At 29.6% G+C, this 15213-nt stretch overlaps 1 long non-coding RNA gene across 7 annotated transcripts in view; it reads right to left on the bottom strand.

The window, feature by feature from the left end:
- Positions 1-15213, bottom strand: part of LOC118185059 (uncharacterized) — a 67111-nt gene that overhangs the window by 24729 nt on the left and 27169 nt on the right. For 3 of the 7 annotated variants that reach the window (XR_004757537.2, XR_004757539.2, XR_015038463.1), the window contains one exon: positions 1-15213. This exon is cut by the window's left edge and continues 24729 nt beyond it. The exons of the other annotated variants lie outside the window; for them this stretch is intronic. This is a non-coding gene — a long non-coding RNA (uncharacterized LOC118185059). 7 annotated transcript variants of the gene reach the window in all.

Below are 15213 nucleotides of genomic sequence, written 5' to 3'. Positions count from 1 at the left end.
CTTTGGGATAATTGTCCTTCATTCAATAAATAATCCCTGTATTCTTTCCCATAGTGAACTAATTACCTACATACTTTCATAAAATGTCAGTATTTTTTTTAAAAGCCTTTTTTACTAAGACATGTTTTCTGAATACTTTTACTAAAAAGGAAATGCATTTCTTCATGGTTACTTAAATTACAACAGTGGTATTTTAAAAAAGAATAGTAATAAAAAACAACACTCATTAAGAACTATAAAATAAGAAACTGCTTTTATTTTTAGCGATAGAAAACAAATGCATTTTAACAGTAAACCCATTACAAAATAAATGCAATTTTCCTATACAGCAAATGTATGTTTCTTCCACTACTAAAGTGAGCCATATCTGGTTATGGACATTTACGGATGTTTAGCATGTGTGATGCATTTTTGAACATGACATACTTGACAATTAGATTTGTACTCTATTTTGTATTCTTTATACAATAAGTCAATAATTTGTATAACAAATTAACACAGGTCTTATGAATAAAAAGAAAGCCTATGTAGTAAAAAATTATGTAAGATATAAAATATAATGCAAGCACAATTTTCTGTTTTCAGATCTAAATATATTGCATCTGTTACATGAAGAATTACAGAAAATTTAATCCTATAAATATCCCTTTGTTGCATACCAAAAAATCTAGAGAAGTTAAACGAAGATGTATGTATTTTTTCAACTTAAAATAACCTTAGTAATAGTAAAAATAATTAATTTTATTCAAATTTCGTTTTAAATAATTGCTACAGTGGACAACATGCATATACGTACGTGGCATTTGAAATCATTTCCTGCCTTGTTTGCAGTGATCATTACCATATTCTAAATGGTAAATCTACAACTGACATGTACATACAGATCCTCCCAAAATACCTTCATTTTGTCGATTGTGATCGAATTCATTTTGCTACGATTTTGTAACCTGTACCTGTTGGATTCAAACGTCAAATGTTCTAGAAATTCCTTGCCAAACATAAACATTTCCAGTGGTGATAAACATAAACATTTCCAGTGGCTTGATAAGCAGTACATTTGGGTTTCAATTCACACTTTTCGATAGATCTTTATCTACCCACTCTTTCAATTTTCTCAAACTGACATTTAAAATAAAATGTCTAAAATTACTAATTATGAATAAAAAATGGCAGTATAAGAAAATGTAAGCAATATTATATAATGTTTACTATGAGAAATTGCACTAAATGGAAACAGAAGTAGCAGCCATTTTCCAAATAGCAATGCTTTACTTAGTGATGCTATACAGCCATCTATGATCGACAGTTGAAAGTTCTAATAATATACAATGAATAAACACAGGAATGGAATCTGTTAAGGCATTTACAGAAGAATAAACAAATTTAAACTTTTGTCTACTAGAGTGGACATGATGCAACAAAGGGATATACAAGTTTATGCATGGAACATGATATAGTCTGTGCTTACATTTCTTGGAACCCCCAAAAAGGACTGCTTTCAATTGGGGTTCAGTACTGCTAAAAGAAATTTACCAAAGAAATTAAAAAGGTGTAACTTCAGGAGTTCAGTAAAATATGCATATAATATCCAATGCTTTAATTCTACCACAGTAGTGGATATATTAGTTTGAACAGAAGGATACTAAAATGTTTTAAGTTTTCCAGTAAATTTAAATAATTTTATTCAACAAATGTACATATATATATATATATATATATATATATGTATGTATATATAAGGACAAGCACTAACACATAGCTGAATTCTAATGCCCTGTAAAACAAATAAAATTGCTTTTTAACCATACTATAAAAAATGCATAAAAACTACAACAGGGCAAAATAAATAAATAAAATACTATCTTTGTTATAACATACACAATAAAATTGTAAGAGGAGGGAATACATACTAGTGACAAATGCAGCTAATAATTTATGAAGCATGAGGTCATAACTAATAACAAATTTTTATGAAAACAATTATTCTTTATCTAGGTCCTCAGCAGGAAAAAAAGAATATAAATAAATGTACATAAGAAAGATTTTAAGTGTAGAATTAGTGAAACATAATAACAGTCCTATAAAAATAAAGTTTCAATTGGATTTGTTGATGGCAAAAATCACATGGCTAGTTAATATTAAGAAGGACTGATGTCCTGTTACAGATTGCTATACCCAAGTTAATCTATTCTTCAAGTTTCAATTCTCTCTTAATGTTTTTAAATGACCAACCTAAATTAGGAAAGCCGGAAAAAAAAAAAAAAAACCACCACCACTTAACAGAGCTCTATGTACTTTTTAGCAACGTTTTATAATATCCAGAATACTCAGAAATGATGAGATTGTTTTGACTAATAATTTTATGTATTGACATATATGAATGAATTCATCCTGTACATGAGATTTAATGATTGCATTCCTTACAAATAAATAACAACATAAAAAAATAAAATCAGACACATATAATACCAGAAATATACTAAGTCCTTTAATAATTTTTCAAGATAAATTATAAAAATCTTCAAATCTTGTTTAAAAGCAACTGACTTTCTTTCATTTTTTTCTGAATATGTAAAGTACTGCTAACTTCTAAAACACATGCTAAAATACATATCAGCAGTTTTCTCTTACTGAAAAAATGTTATCATTTTTAAGGAAATGATGCAATTATTTATATAATATGATGTATATAATATCTTAAAAATTGCTTTGGTATGAAATGCAAAACTGCACTACACTAACATTTCTTAACATAGCTCCAAATGAAACAAATTGTTATACTTCAAAAATCACTGCTTTCTTGAAGAATGAAGGTTTGCCAAACATGTAAATCGAATAATTTTTTTATAACATTAAAGTTCGAAGCTTTTACAGTTTATAAACCTGCCGGATTACCTTACCAACCTCCTTAGCCAATAATCTCAGTAATGACATAGAATGTTAAAAAAAAAACTTCATGATTTATAGAAGAAACAGCCACCTTAATGAGGTAATTACATATTTTGTACAACTGACAGCTACCCGAATGAGATAACTATATTTTTTATACTCTTAAATACTAGTGGTTCCCACCTGAAGAAGATTAACACTTTTCTAAAAACAAGGATTTTGTAGTAAAAATATTCCCCCACTTCGCAATAATATACTTTCCATAAGCCAAAATGACGTAATGTGATTATCATTCCTTTATATATGAAATACTTTTAATCATTTTCGGGCCTCTAAAAAGCACCTATACAATCATACCATAAAATGCCTAAAACTTAAATACATATAACCCATATAAAGACAAACTGCACGGATAGCATAGTTTACTCTTCTAACTAAAAATCTAACTTAAAAATACAGAAAGCATATTGGAAAACTTAGAGGTAATGGCAATGAAAAAGGCACACTAAACTGAATATTCATTACATATACAGTCTCTCTCCCTACCTCAATGTCAAGTGAAAAGGTGCCTCACTTGTTTTGACTGATGTAAAAGGTTTAAGCATAGCTGCTTAAATAGGCACTATCATGCAGCTTCTCGTAGGCAATCATATCACACAGCAAAACTTCTCTGAACCATCATGCTGTTTTGGAACTGAAGTTATGTCTTATTTAAATCACTGGTTAAAACATATGTTAAATAAAATGTGCTGCTTTCCACTTATAAAACAGATAAACCAGAAGACAAATGCTAATGCAGGTACTTTCATAAATCAAGGGATGTTTGTTCTATATTCCACATTGTTATTTGAGAACTAAAAGCAGGCTAAAAATTTTAGTGAAAATCTTCCCTACAAATTTTCATCTTGGAAAGATGAATTTAAGATAATTAAGTAAGAGCGTGATTTTTTTTTTTTTTTTTTTTTTTTTTTTTTTGTCAGTATACAGCTTTCAACAGTTTTTGATTTAAACAGACTTTCCAATATATATACATTATCTACAGTACCATAAATTATATTCCACACAATAAAATGCACATAATTAATAATACTTTAAACACATAATTATAGTAATAGTTCTAATGTTCATAATAGTTCACTACTAAAAAATACAGGCTAAAATATTCATTTAAAAGAGTAGTGTCAAGATTTTCTTTGATACAGGACTTGAAAGGGCAGAATAGATATGAGAGCATAGACATATAAGTGATTTAAAGATTACAAAATTTCATTACAACTTATAAATGCAGCAAGAGTCCATAATTAAACAGCTTAAAATGTATAGTAAAATAACTGTAACAGCAATCCGGATTTCCAGAAATAACACTGAAAATAATGATATTTAACTTTATAATTATTGTTATGCAGGCTTAAATATATTTATATGTGAATCCTAACATCAAATAATAGCATCATCAAATTAAGTTGGTCTGCAATCAATCATACAGTAAACATAATTGCATATGGAAATTCAATGCCTAATTCCTAATAATTTATTACATGATTGTTTGAGATACTACCACGTCTTTTAGAAAACCACTGATCTGCAATGCATCACTTTTGCACAAAATAAAAATATGCAGTTTGAAAATAACCCAATTTCTTCCCCTTGGCACCTAAATTCATCATTAAAGACAACAGTGATACCCAATTAATACAGACGTAAAATCTATCAAATAATAAAAAACAATTTCTCATAACATTTCTTCTACTTTGAAAAATGATGAATTTAAAAGCTTTTCAAGAATGATAAATCGTAAAAGGTCTTCCAATTAAAAGCAAAAGACTGCATATACAACAAATTATAATGGGTGAACCTAACTACTAAGTTACATAGGAATTTATTAGCATATATTTATCAAGGAATTTCAAGTATATATATGCATTTCTACAGTTTTCAATTTTTATATCAATATTCCAGACTTTTATGTAAAGAGGAATTCATATGCATGATGGATTCTGTAAGTAAGTTATGTGAATGGTTATAACTCTTTCATGTATCCTTTGAATAACGTATAAGAGACTATATACACTTTGTGATTATGACAGAGGAACATAAACTGGGCCAACATTACCATGAAAGTACAAACATTTAAATAAATTCACTACTCGATTTTACTAAAAAAAATGACACCAAATCAATACCTAATTTATGATTCAAATAATATGATTTAATTATATGAAAAACATGTTAAAATACATGTGCAAAACTTTGTAATACCAAATATGCCTACAATACAAAATCAGTGCAATTACATATTCTTTCCTTTCCATGAAAATGCTCTTTTTAAAACTCCAGTTCTAAAGACAAAGGAACTGAAAATGGCCTTACTTCACAAGCATTTTTATTTAACTACCCAATTAACGGCAGAATTCTTTACATTACATTTACACTCAGTTAGCATTAACATTTCAACAAAGGCATTGGTTTCATGAAAAACAGGAATTAAATCATTTCCAAATCACTAATTTAAAACTGTTTCTAAGTGACACAGTACATAGGTTTTGTTTGGTGGCTTATAACACACCACTCTTTCTGTGACTGGTTACATTCCTAAACTGTTCATACCGATTTTCTCATTTCCTGCCTGGCAGTTGGTTAAGGTAAAAGAAATCAGTATTCAAATGGACACAAAGTTGTTTTTGATGTTATCATTTGCTTGTTATCATTTGTTTTGTAATCATTTGCATTAATTTTAAAATAAATCGTATGCATACAATATTTTTATTTTGAATTTCCTGAATCTTAAGCGACTTACCTTAGATTAAGATGCATCAATAACTTTAAGATAGACAAAAAACACTAAGCCTTACATTTAAAAGCAAAATTAAAAGTTAGTAATGCTACTGGAAGACAGCCACCAAGAAAGCTAGCAGAAATATTTGTTTGAGACTTATAAAATGCTTGAGTTACTTTATGAAGTTCACAGTTCTTCAGTAGGTAAACTCTAAAGGCAAAAAATGAAAAAAAAAAAAAAAAATCAAGTAGACAGACCTTTATCAGAGTACGCAGTATTTCTCGTGTTTTGAAATATTGCCTTTTGGTTAATTTTCATAAGCTCAAAATTTTGTAAATAAATTAAAACAAGTAGGTTATAATGTATAGAATAAAGAGATGATTGGTTTAATTTACAGAATTTAAAGTAGTTCATTGGCCGATTGGGAGGGAATGCACACACTTTAGTGGACAACTACTTTAAAAATACGGTGCTTTTGAAATTATGAAACAAAATTTATAGTATGTAGTTTTGCAACTTTTCGCTTTGCACATTCTTTAATATATGATATTAATGATATTTCAGAAAATTACAGTGTTTACTCAAAAACAAGACACCCTTGAAAAGTAAGCATTACATCTTTGGATACATTTTGAGAAATAAAAATGCAGATGAATATTGGAATGAATGTAAGCTACCTAATTACATTACAATATTTTACTTTTGCAGAGAAAAAAAATTAGGAAAAATAAATGATATGGTATTTGTTCTCCAGCATATTAGTAACCAACATAGTGGATGCAAGCCTATACTAAATTTGCTCACCTACAAATGATTATCAAAATTGGTATTTATTCAGTTTTTATATACATATGGTAGGTACCTGTATGGTTTGCTCAGTATTTAAATGGCAAAATTAATTCTACATATGATAGTTAAATTCATAATTCTCATACTCCAATTTAACCAATAAATACATTAAGACATCACCAACATTTAGAACAAAAACACAGCCCAAAAAAAGCTTTTATTTCTGAGCAAATATGGTAGGTATAATTTTTTAATAATTTATTTTTTTACTATCAATTAAATCATACTCTTGTTGTTATAATTGTTAAACCAATATAACACCCTTCTACTTCAGCATTTTTAAACTAACTCCTAATTAATTATTAGCATGAAATACTTTACATGCTAATTGACAGTCAGAATCAGTCACAAAGCATCAACATCCTCATCAGACCAAAATTATCTACAACTGACAGTTCTCTAACTAAAGATTCACTGCAATACAATGATTACTTTCATTTAGCTCAATAGTAAGAAAACTTCCATTCATTTAACAAGCAGGAATATTGATGTTTTTTAAAGAAATATTGCATAAATAAAAGCTTAACTGTTTTATTCATCAAAACTCCTTATCTTTATACAACTGACTAAATATCTGTTATACTGAATCAGATCTAAGAATATACATTTAGTGAAAAAAGGGCACCTGCACACTGAACTTTCTGTTTAAAAAGACTGCTCTTTTTAGGCTTTTAATTTCATATCTTGCCTGTATATTTCTAAAGTGTTTCATTATTTTTCATAAACATCAGACATAAAAGTACACACACTGATAACACCGTAAGTTTTTAGAACTAAGATTTCCTAGATAACACCGCAAGTTTTTAGAACTAAGCTGTATTCATTTTAATAACAACTGTCGTATGCTCTACCGATATTTACATAATTCTCCCATTTAAAAAACAATTTCAATTCAATTTTAAGGGGAGATACTAGTTTTCAACTTTCAAAAACATTTCCCAAATTATTTTTAAAAAACTCACCACACTTTTATGATAAAAGAATAAGTATTAAATAAAAATTAAGCTTATAGTGGCAACAGATTCAAATATGTGATTTACTTTTGGTCTGAGGCAGTCTGATGTTTCACAGCCAACTGGTAACATAAACAAAGTTTGTTTTGATTTGTGACGTTTAATAGATTGATTCGCACCTGAATAGTAAACAGCCCAATGAATGATATCGGGTGAAAAACAAACCTGCAGTCAAAAAAGGGATTAACATCTCAATTTTGTATTATTTTGCGATTTTCTTAATTTTTTGAAAAACCGTTGAATTGTGATTTACAGCACTCATCTGTCAGTTGGCTACATTAAAACTAATTAATGTCATATACATTTTAAAAACCATTTTGAATAATTTCTATAACATCGATAATTCAATCTAAATCTTATTGCACAGAGGAACGAAAATTTTGTAGTTATCAGACACCAACCAATCTTTCAGCCTCTTGGACTTGTAACCTGAAGTTTAATTCAGATTATAGGTACAAAGGCTCATTCATTAATTTTGAAACTGTCTTCATTTTTCAGCCATACTGCTTTCAATAAAGTGACAGTTCATTTTACATTCACATACTAAGTCCGATAACACTGTCAAATTCACATACCTTTAAAATTTTTAGCTTGCATAATACAACTTCAATTTCTTCATTCAAAAGCTTACTACAACACTGTTCTCATTTTAACATTTTATTATGAACAAAACATTAAAGTACATGCACATGAAAATTAAGAACTCAGTATAGTACACAAAGGATCACAGAAATATCTAAAAAAAGAAGAAAGAGACTAGAATTATTGAAATATTCTATTATTTTGGTCCCACAGACTGCATAGTACATTTTTCTAAAACTGCAGACTCACATTAACAAAAATTTAAATAGAGTTAAGAAAAGAAATGAAGGCTTATCTATCATTCCAGAACACATTAGTTCGGTATGATAGGTGCTCTTTTTATAATCAAATTTTTAATATTAAGAAGGCTGTAGAAATTTGGTTGCTGATACATAAAATTTATTTATCCTCACTGCCATTAAAAAAAAAGTTCAATCATACAAGTTCTATTATTCTAAATAATATATCTCACAAATATTTTTTCTAGCTGATGCTAACTAAAAAACTTGGTTTAACAGAAATAAGACCTTACAATATTCACAAAAAAATTTTAAAAAGGGGGGGGCTTTTGATGCATGCTTTTTCAATTATCAATTTTAAAGATTTCACAGAAAACTTACCATGGATTCAAAACAGTCACTACTTTTAGTAATTTCACCTATAACAAAAGTTATAAAATAATTTAAAAATATAATTGAACCCTGCTGTAACAAGCTTCAAGGAAACAGAAGTTTGGTTTGCTACATCCAATCCCAAAAGAAAAATCGATTACCTCACAAAAACATAATTATATGATGAATCAACAAGGAACAAAAAACCTGATTAACACTGTCACATCTGCCAGCCCAAGACTATGAAAAATTAATTGAATTAAAAAAATTATATTAAGATTTAATTAATTATTATCATGCACAGTTACTAATTTTGTTGGCCATTCATTTTTGTTCCACTACTCATTATTAATTTTACACTAAAAATTGCTTGGCATAAATCTTCCTTCAAATTACACATTTATAACTACGAATAATTACTTTAACCATAACAATATAAAAACAAAAATAAATAAAGTACTGATAAATCTATCTTTAATTTTGCTTAATTTCTTTGTTAAAAAAATAATCCAATTTTCTACTGGCATGCTGAATATTGCAGGAAAATTTTATTCATATTTTTTGTCCAAAATGGAAGGGATTCTAAAGAATTTGAATGGAATCTGAGAAACCACTGAGATGCTTTGGTTTAATAATGGTCACATACATCATATGGTATCCTTATGCTTATAGTGCCCTCCTTCTCCCAGAATTAAGTTCACACCTGTTTTGCAGAGCCTTTGTTTAGAACAAATTGAAAAGTGGAGGTGAAGGTAAAAGAAATGTAACTAAAAGGTGCTTTCCTTTATGAATGGAATATGGATCCTAACATCCTATTGATGATACTAAGAGTTAGTAATTTTTCTATTAAAACTTACAGAAATCCTAAAAAAAGTGGGAAAAAAATGTTTTAATTGAGGATATCCATAATTTATTAATGAAATATATTACAGCATTGTCATTTGCTGTTGTAGGGTGTTTATTCTCCATCTGTTGCATATTTCTAACATTTTCATCACCATCAGAAGAATCTTTAATGTCAGCATTTCTCATTTTAATTTCAGTCACAACTTCACTTAAACCCTTGGGTATGAATTATCACTTTATTGCTTAGTTCAGCACAGCGAAAACAATTTTATATGGGTTTTTTTTTTTTTTTTTTTCTGTAACAAGTCACCAAGATTTTCCTAGAGCTAGCATTCCATCAAGAAGTGATAGACATATTTGCCATACCTGTCCAATATTCTTAAAACCAGCTGCTAATGACGCTTCTAATACCTGATCGTGAATCTATCCTTGGACAGCAAAAAATTTTTAATTTCTGGCATAGCATTAGTGTTGAATAGAGCTCTGTCTGATAGTTCAAATCAAAGAATTTAAATGGAATCTGAGAACCCACTAAGATTCTAATAATGGTCACATACATCATATGGTATTCCTTATGCTTATTGTACCCTCCATCTCCCAGAATTAAGTTCACCCCTGTTTTGCAAAGCCTCTGTTTAGAGCAAATAGAAAAGTAGAGGTGAAGATTAAAAAGTAACTAAAAGGTGTTTTCCATTACAAATGGAAATTGGATCCTAAAATCCTACTGATGATACTAAGTAATATCCTATGAATGATACTAAGAGTTAGTAATTTTTTTATTAAAACTTACAGAAATCCTTAAAAAAATTGTGGAAAAAAAATGTTTCAATTGAAGATATCCATACATTGCATTATATCCTACTTTCTTATCTTTGGAGGTATACTACAGCAGTATAAAATAACATTAACTGTACAGAAAACTAGATGGGACCAAAAGGTTTGTTTATTATAAGCTAGGTTCATTACAGAGGGGTTTGAATTCATTATAAAACATAAACGTTGAAAATACGGAAACATTTCAAAATCATTTCGACATTTTAATTTACATAGCTAAATTCTGACAGAAAAGTGCACAGTATTGGAACGTTTTCTTATAGTTCTTCCAACCAATTTGATAGACAGGTTTGTTTCTTGTACGCACTCCATTTCTATTCTCAACACTATAGTCCCAAGGAAGGTATTCTAAAAAGTATGACATACATAGCAATTCAAATAATTTCAGAACAGAAATAATCAAAGGCTAAACTCCTCCTTCCACTAATTAAAAAAAGAAGTTATTCAGGCCAATCTGCAAAAGAATTTACTCCAAAGAAATGTAGAATTTTTCAATGCATGTACACATTTTTACTAAAAGCTATCTGCATTTTTACATAAAAATGAGTACAGTCAAATCCCGAAAATCCGCTGACCTGAAATCTGCGTTGCCTCTCAAAATATAAACATTGAGTTTATAGGTTCTGTAAACCACAACATGGAGTATGAAATATCGAAAAAAATACTTAACGAATAACGACATCATAATTACCGAATAATAATGAGTCATAACAGAAATAGCAAACTACTGACATTATGATAAAATAAAAGTGTTTTTCCCCTGCAATCTGCATCAATGTAAAGAAGCAGACGATTCACTCAACTCTTCTTTCAAGTTCACAATTCACGTTGTTGTATTTTCTGAACTTTGTTATTCCACGAGATTGTTTAGTGCTGCCGTTTTTTTTATCCGGATATTTCGTAGATCAATTTAGAATATTTTAAATTTCAGTGCTTGTTAATACAATGACAGATAAGAAACGCACTCATGATTTTACTGTTTGCAACGTTGAAAAACGTAAACATGTTGCATTGACGGTAATGCAAAAAGTGGAAATTCTGCAAAAGATGGAGGCAGGTACTCCTCGCTTTTTAGCAGAATCATATGGAATAGCGACATGGACTGTGTATGATACACGGAAAAATAAAGAAAAACTGTTGAAATTTTACAGCAGCAGTGATTCTAACACTGGAAATCTTTGCATGAGGCGAAATCGGCAAACCTCAATGCTGTCTTGTACAAGTGGTTTCGGCAGCGGCGGAGTGATGGAGTACCGATTTCAAGACCGTTCCTGAGAGAAAAGGTGAAGCAGATTCATGCTGATTTAAAAATAAAGGAGCTGTGCAATTTCAGCAGCAGTTGGCTGAACAGATTTAAACAGAGATACGGTATACATTATCTGAAAGCATGTGGGGAAAAACTTTCAGCAGATAAAGATGCTGCAGAGGAGTTTATTGATGAGCTTTTTCTGTTAGTGGCAGAAGAAAATCTTAGCCCAGAACAGGTTTTTAATATGGACGAGACTGGACATTTTTGCGATGTTTGCCAAGACAGATATTTGTGACAAGCAAAGAAAGTGCACCGTCAGGGGTGAAAGATGCTAAAGAAAGAGTTACCATTTTAGTATGCAGCAATGCAGCTGGAACGTACAAATGTAAACCAGTGGTAGTGGCTAAGAGCACCAATCCCAGAGCTCTGAAAGGAGGAAAATCCTTACCTGTGATTTACAGGAGTAATAAAAATTCCTGGTTCATAAAACAACTTATGACTGAATGGTTCATGGAGCATTTCATTAAAAAGGCTAGAAGGCATTGTAACAGTGTGAGGTTACCATCAAATTGCAAGATTTTACTATTGTTAGACAACTGCTCTGCACATCCAGATGCAAGTATTTTAACACATGATAATGTCATGGCCCTTTTTTTTGCCCCCAAATACTACTGATCCAACCAATGGACCAGGGCATAATACAGAGTATTAAATGCCACTATAAATCAGAGTTTCTGAAAAAAATTCTTTCATGTGACCCTTCTATTCCACTTTCTGATAATTAAAAAAATTCACCATCAAAGACTGCATTTACTTATTAGCTGAATCATGGAATTCTGTTTCCCAAACGACATTAGTAAATGCCTGGCATAATGTATGGCCATCTTCTCTGTTTATTGAAACTGAGAGTGATGACAGCGATTTTTCTAGTTTTAGGGTTAGTGCAGAAAGGATTAAAGCAAGAGAATTGCTTTTATTTTCAAAACAAAAAACAAATGAGGAGGCTTTGCAAGAAGATATTGTTGAATGGATGATGTGTTCAGATGAGCCAACGCTGGCATATCAGATGACTGATGATGAAATCATTGGCTCTGTTTTGAATTCGCCAGAGCAAGAAGACAATTCTGACACCGACACAGATAGTGAATTTGATAGAAGTGAGAAAATATCTTTTAATGAGGGTCTGGAACTTGGTGAAAAATACCTAAAATTTTTAGAACAACAAAGCTGTGTCACAGAGCAAGAGATTATGACTCTATATAATTTACAAAAAAAACTTACTCTGGAGCACCCTAAAGTTTTAAAACAAACCTCCATCAGAAAAATGTTTGAAACACGTAGAAAAAAATGAAATATTTTATGCTTTATTAATATCTCTTATCTTTATGTCTATTGAATACATCCTAATGCTTTTAAATATCCCTGTAAGCACTAATGTAAATGAATACTAATACATATAATATAATCAATTTTTATATGTAATAATTAATATACATAATAAATTATTGTAATAGTCTATAATAATTTAATTAAATGTATCTAATATGGCTTATTTATTTTGCATTTTTAGTCTGAATATTATGATTTATCTTTTCTGTTCTGAAATCCGCAAAATTCTAAAATCCGCACAACCTTTGGTCCCAAGCTTTGTGGATTTCTGGAATTCTACCGTACTCTTTTTTTTAATTTTAAAATGCATAATACATTACACATGGACTTGTGAATGTTTAAATAAACTTTATACTTCCCATAGAAAAATTTTAAGCATTGAAAGCTTATAACGGAATAACACAAAACATTTTGCTTTGGGATTTCATAGTGAATTACTGGCAAGTAAAAATTATAATACAGTACAAAGTCCGTAATTTGGGCGTCCATTATCCGGAATGATCTATAATCCGAACCTCAAAGCCACAAACTTTACGCATACGCATAAAGAATGTGCATACATTACGTACATATGCTTTACACATGCGCATGTTGAAAGAAATGTTTAATGAAGTAAATAAATAAATATTAAGCTTTTTTTGCAAAATTTGATACCCTTTAGATCATAATTGCTTTTTATTTCATAAATTACGGTTTCATATTTTTAGTAGTATAATTTCTGCATGCCATCTTACCAGATTTAAATTGATAATCTATAATCCGGAAAAACCCCTAATCCAGAACCGTCGAAGTCCCGACAAGTCCGGATTACGAACTTTGTACTGTACCACAAATTTATAGTAAATAATAAACAATTTGGATATTTTTCTACATAATTACCTAAAACAAGGCTCAATTAATCAATATTGTTTAGGAAATAAATTATATATATATATATATACACAAACACACACACACATAGTTAACATTTTCAATATAATTTCACCACTCCCATTCTCCCACATAAAAAAACTATTTAAAGAATAAAACAAACAATCAACAAATATATTTTACAAAAGGGCATTAAATGTTTACTTAAACTAGCAGGATTAAAAGCTAAACTGAATTTGCCCACTGGTAAACATACTTTTTCCCACCTATCTGAATCTCCCGCTTTAATCTGATGACTATACCATTGGTTATGCAGCTGAATATAAAATCATATATAAACAATTTTGGCATTCAAAACTAAGAAAATAAAATGCATTAATGACATTATTGAAATGCAAGGGAAAATATAAAACATGAAATTACCCAGAATTCTGACATATAAAGCATTTATTTTTCACAAACCCATGATGTAAACACAAGAGTTTACACAAAATATTGTGTAAAAATTTTTTAAATAAATTTAATTATGTAAGAATGAGCCCTAACACATCTAGGGTTCTAATATTCACAGGCTTCAATATTAAGCATATAATTCAAAGTATTAAGAATTAAAAATATAAAATGGCTATTTGTAGATTCTTTAACAAAACTGCTTTAAAATGGCTACCAAAAGTACTTGTAAAGTACACTGAAGAAATAACAAAAAAAAAATTATTTCTGTTGGCTCTTCTATACCTTTGAGTCGAGAAATGATAAAATGGTAACAAAATGCTATTCCTTTTTAACTGTCATTACAAAAACCTCATTTAAAATCTTTGATGAAAAGAATTTACAAAAGTTGCAAAGTTCAGTTTGCTCGACTATGCTCTTAAATGCATATTTTGCTCATGCTTGGGAAATGTTATTATTATTATCTGTGGAAGACTGATAGCCTCACACATTTAAGTAGGAAATTGTCTCAAGGGACAATAAGATTTTTAAATCACAATCAAATCACAATGATAACTTTGCATATCAAATTAAACAATCACACTGAAAATTATCCTGAAACTCAAACTGTCCCCCCTTGATCTAAGAGTTCCCTAGTACGTTTCCTCTTTGACTCAAAACGAAAACCATGAACTAGCTGCATGTGAGCTCTCATATTGTCAAACCAGTTAAAACTTCGAAAACACACACTACACTCATATTTATGGAATGCAGGATTATGAATTGCATGATGCCGACGCAAAGAAAAATTTGTTGTAAAGTTCTTGCTGCAAATTTCACAGTGAAAATTAGCATTTCTTTTTCTTGAGTTCTTTC

Source organism: Stegodyphus dumicola, chromosome X1 (assembly GCF_044657685.1).
Source record: "Stegodyphus dumicola isolate Sdum_Otavi_A_Nest chromosome X1, ASM4465768v1".
Classification (NCBI taxonomy): Eukaryota; Metazoa; Arthropoda; class Arachnida; order Araneae; family Eresidae; genus Stegodyphus; species Stegodyphus dumicola.
This window is presented reverse-complemented; position numbering and strand designations above follow the sequence as displayed.